The sequence below is a fragment of the Dasypus novemcinctus genome, chromosome 3 (genome assembly GCF_030445035.2).
Source record: "Dasypus novemcinctus isolate mDasNov1 chromosome 3, mDasNov1.1.hap2, whole genome shotgun sequence".
Taxonomy (NCBI): Eukaryota; Metazoa; Chordata; class Mammalia; order Cingulata; family Dasypodidae; genus Dasypus; species Dasypus novemcinctus.
In genome coordinates this window covers 76,601,115-76,606,542 of record NC_080675.1, presented here as the reverse complement: position 1 = coordinate 76,606,542, position 5,428 = coordinate 76,601,115, and the positions used below count along the sequence as shown (strand labels likewise).

The window sequence follows — 5,428 nt, the reverse complement described above, 5'->3', positions numbered from 1 at the left end:
CATTTTTGAATGCTAGTTTAGCTGGATAGAGTATTCTTGGTTGGAAAGTTTTTCTTTTAGTACCTTCACTATATCATACCATTGCCTTCTTGCCTCCATGGTTTCAGATGAGAAATCAGAACTTAATCTTATGGAGCTTTCCTTGTATGTGATAGTTTTCTTTTCTCTTGCTGCTTTTAGAATTTTCTCTTTGTCTTGAGTATTGGATAATTTGATAAGTATATGTCTTGGGGTGGGCCTGTTAGGGTTTATGATGTTTGGGGTGCATTGTGCTTCTTGGATATGTACATCTGTCTCTTTCATAGAATTGGGAAGTTTTCAGCCATTATTTCCTGCAACACTCCTTCTGACCCCTTTCCCTTCTCTTCTCCTTCTGGGATGCCTATAATATGTATGTTTGAGCGTTTTGCATTGTCATTCAGGTCCCTAAATTCTAGCTGGACTTTTTCTATCTTTTTATCGATCAATTCTACTATCTGTTTGATTTCCGATGTACTGTCTTCCACATCGCTAATTCTCTGCTCTGCCTCTTCTAATCTGCTGTTATTTCCTGCGAGTGTGTTTTTGATTTCTTGAACTGTGGTATTCATTTCCATCATATCTGTTATCTTTTTGCGTATGTCTGCAATTTCCCCTCCAAGTATTGTCTTCATATTGTTAACCTCTTCCTTTACTTCATTAAATTTGTCTGTGATATATGTTCTGAGATCTTTAATTACTTGTGTGAAGTTCTGCTCCCCTTCCTGGTTTTTAGTTTGTTCATTGGACTCAGCCATGTTTTCCTGATTACTGGTTTGGTTTGTAGATTTTTGTTGCTGTCTGGTCATCATTTTATCTTGATGGCTTTAATCAGTTCCTAAGCTTCTTTGTCTAGTCTTGGGGATTAATTAGCTGTTGTTTTTGTGTAAGTGTTATATCTTCTCTTTGTCACTTTGTTCTTCTTATTCTAATTTCTTATTGCTGGCTAAGTTCACTTTGAAGGAAAGTATTAGGGCCAGGGAAAGGCAATTGTGTAAGAAAGGAAAATGTGTAAAGTATTATTGGTAATAAATGTTAACAGAGCAACAATATGAGATCTGGGAGGATGGATATTAGATTCATGTAAGTTGTGTAGAGTTATAGCAGTAAGTAGCATACCTATAATGAGGTAGTCGACTGAATATGGGAGGAATATGGTATGAATTAAAAAGCTAGTGTTTTCATGAGAGAGGGAAAGTGAAAAGAAAGGCCATAGTTTCAAGAGTGGATAAAAGACAGAAAACAAAACAAAGGTATTAGAAATTGAGAGACAATTTGGGGTTCAAATAAAGGGAGGTGGAATATAGGAGAGACAGTAGATGATGGAGGATATCAAGATGTGGGGGAAGGGGGATAGTGTAGATAGCCAAAATCAATTCACACAAAAATGAGGCAATGGAGGATGAGGAAACCCAGCAAATGTGAGATTTTCCCTGCAGCACCTTTTGTATTATTAAGATAAAATAAAATAAGAAGAAATAGGGAGAAGAGAAAAAAAAAGAAAAGAAAGAGAGAAAGAAAAAGGGGGTGGGTGGGTAAAGGGAGGGGAACAAGTAAGGAAAAGAAAAAAAAGATATAGAACAACAACAACAGCAACAACAAAAAAACCCTTAATAAGTGAAAAAGAAAACAAAGACCTTGGGGGATACAATGGGAGAAAAGACTAGGAGATAATGCAATGTTAGCAATCAGGACAATAAAAAATAAAAAATAAAAATAAAACAAAACAAAACAAAATAAAACAAAAAAGAAAAAATGCAAATGTTGAGGGCTAGGACATTCAAGGACCTCAGATGGACCTCAGGGTGTGGTGGATTCAGGAATGGAAAGTCTGTGATATTGCAGACTCAAGAGGCGTGAGTCTCTGGGGTGTGGGCTACCAGGATTTAGGGGACACAGACCTGGCAACCTCAAATCTGGTTAACAGGGAGCCTGCGAGCACCACAGTGCAACACAGCCTTCAGTGATCCCCGCAGCTGGGTGCCAGCCCTATGGGGGAGGTCACATCCGCAAACTCTGACCTATGTGTCAGAAACCCGCAATTCACCCTCTCACTAGGGTCTCTTCTGTGGCTGTATCACCAATTCGACTTCAGGACACCTCCTGCCCTGCAAGCCCCTGAAACAGCCAGATGGGGGTGCCTCTACACTGCAGCCAATTTAATGACACTGCGGATCAGCAGCCAGGCCCAGGGGGCAGGGCTCCAGCCAGAAGTGCAGATATCAGTGTCTGAAACCGAAAATCCCACGCCTTCGCAAAAGATTCCCCTAATCGGCTTCCAGATGACTCCCACCCTGAAAGCCCCTGAAACAGCTTCCTGGTGATGTCTCTTTATTGTGAGTGATTTAAGACCGCTGCAGATTGGCAGCCGGCCTTGGGGGCGGGGCTCTAGCCAGAAGCGCTATTATTCGTGCCAGAAATCAAAAATTCCCTGCCTCGCAAAAAACTCCCGTTTGTCTCACCAAATTGGTTTGCGAAGGCCTCCTGCCCTGTCAGCCCCTGAATAGCCAGCTCAGGGTTTATGAATTCCCCAGTACCACAGAGCCTCCAGAAAAAGCCTCTGTGGTGCCAGTGCCCCGGTTCCACCCACCCCAGGATGGAGCTGTCAGGCACGCAGCCCCTAACTCCATTTAATAGAACCTCAATTTTATCTTTTGCATGAATTTTCTGTTACCTTCCCACCAAATCGATGTCCAGACACCTCCTGCCCTGCAAAATCCCAAAATAGCCTGGTCCTGAAGAATTTCTAATGCTGCCCAGCTGCTTCTTTGCAGGAGAGACTATCAGGTGCACTCACTCAACCATCATCTTGCCCCGCCCCCCCCAAATGTTTCTTGACAGAGACAAAAAAGGTAGCGCAAAAGCTCTAAAGCTATTAAAGTCACACTGGTCTCCATTGACTCAGCACACTGGAACTTTTCTTAAAAGTACAGGCAAATCAGAATCACTTAACATGATCAGTAGAAATGGACTTCCATCACATCCTGTACAATTTATTGGAAGGAAAATACTAAGCAGAAAAACATTTTTATAGGCAATCAGGTAAAAACTATTAAGTAATATTTCAAAACAATTTAAAAGAAATTTAAAATTTTTTGAAATGGTGAAAGAACAGCATAAATTGGAATTGGAAAATCTCAGAAATGAAATGATTGGATAAAAGGTAGATTTGAAAAAAGAACTGATCAAACAAAAATAAAAATAATTAGAAAAAAGAAGAAAAAAATAATTTTCTAAATGATGACTAATTAAAAGGAAAAATCAGATAACATCATGGATGATACCATAAACCAAAGATGTTAGGAAAGTCACAGACACCGTTGCCCAGACCTTACTGACCTTACTTCCTTCCCTGGGGAAGTCACAGACATATACTAAGTGACCATCCTCTGGCCTTTTGCTACCCCCACCTGCTACCCACACCTTCTTTTTTGTTGTGTGCCTTCCTACAACCTAGAGGAGATGTTAAACCTAAAGGAAAGGTCCTGCCAGGTCTTAAATGTGGAAACCAAGAACAAGCAGCCCCAGATGCTTATCCGAGCAGGGGTTCTCAGTGACAGGGCCTGCAACTCTCCGGGGTGGATAAAAGCCACCCTCACCGAGTATACATTTTTCTCTCTTCTCTGGGGTGAAGTGGGGTGAGTGGAGCTATCTATTGACCAAGAACTGGAGCAATTTTCAGCTATCCTGAGACCAACCATGGTGAGACTTCTTCCCCTGCTCTTTTGGATGATGTTAGTGACAAGAAGATATCTTTGGAGCAAGTTACTACAATGGTGTGTCACAGATATCTGTGACCTCTGTAATAGAAGCTGGAAAGAAAGAAAAAATGAAAAGATTAAAAAATTGAAGACAAAAGTAAAAAGACTTCACACTTCTACAAAGGTGTGTCTGTGGTTCCCTGTCCTTGGACATGCAAGAATTGGAGGCAAAGAGATAAAGACTTGGAGAAATCTGGAGCTAACTTGCTCCCCATAGGCTCAAGATTACCCTTTCCCACACATAAAATATAAAAGAAAAATGAATAAATAAAAGCACAATAAAAATACTTCAGAGATAGTTAAATATGTATATGTAGGCAAAAAGCATGCAATCTACATATGAATCCCCAAAAAACTAGCAAAGCAATATGGCACAAAATAAAAAATAAAATAAAATAAAATAAAATAAAAATTTCCTGGAATAAAAGAAGTCTTAAAACTTTACCATGTTTATGAGATAATTTTCTCAGAATAGCAAACACTAAGACATATTCTTTTTTTTTTTTTTTTAGCATGCATTTTTTTTGTCTTTATTTTTTTATGTTACATTAAAAAAATAGGAGGTCCCCATATACCCCCACCCCCCTCATCCCACTCCTCCCCCCATAACAACAACCTCCTCCATCATCATGAGACATTCATTGCACTTGGTGAATACATCTCTGAGCACCGCTGCACCTCATGGCTAAGACATATTCTAATAAAATTATTGGACTAATAAGGAAAGAACATTCTTTCATAGTTATCAGAAATAGTATTCAGATCAATTATAAAGGCAAAAAATTCATAATGAAATTATTTTTAAAAAATAATGATTTGTGGCAGAATAGTATCATAATTACTATATTCAAGGAAAGAAATGTAAGTCAAGAGTTTTATATTCTGCAAAATTGACTGCCAAGCCTAAAGGCACTAGATAACTTGTTTTAAGGTAGTACCAGGGAGTAAACACAGGACCACATACATGGGAGAAGATGCTCAACAACTGAACTACATCCACTCCCCAATGAGAGTTGTTGGGTTTTTTTTTCCATTTTTATGTTTGTTTGTCTTTTTTGCTTTTCAGATGTACCAGAGATCGAATCTGGGATCTTATACATGTGAAACAGGAACTCAGCAACTTGAGCTACATCCACTTCTAACAGGTAACTTTTATGAACATGTAAGGACTCAGGGAATATATTTCCAACAACCTTTCCTGAGAAACTTTAGACAACTAAAGTGATTGGAGTGCATTGCCTATATATTTACCTGTGAGCATTGAATATACGTTTACTTGTAGAACTGAGACTAAATGCTGGGCATAAAGGGGACAATGATGGCAATATTCTGACAATGTAGATGCAGCACGACTCTAAACAAAGGTGAACAAGAATGGGGCACATACATAAAAGGTAGCATAAACTCACTACTGGACTTAATAGTTATTAAATTGGTATAAAATGTTTTATTCCTAATCCAATGCTGGAGGAGGGGGAGCGGAGGAGAAACAAAAGGTAACTAGTTATTTTCAGTATTGGTCATAGTAGGGAGCTGATGTGACTCAGTAGTTGAGCACCAGCTTCCCAAATCAAGGTACCAGTTCCAATCCTTGGCCTTGGTACCTCAAAAAAAAAAAATTGTGTTGTTTTAAGTCACTAAATTTGTAA

General features: G+C 39.1%; 1 non-coding gene across 1 annotated transcript; it reads left to right on the top strand.

The window, feature by feature from the left end:
* The first annotated feature begins 3,890 nt into the window (after positions 1-3,890).
* Positions 3,891-4,022, top strand: LOC111763061 (small nucleolar RNA SNORA38). The gene has a single exon (XR_002796017.1). It is a non-coding gene; the product is annotated as a small nucleolar RNA SNORA38 (small nucleolar RNA).
* The last annotated feature ends 1,406 nt before the right edge of the window (positions 4,023-5,428 follow it).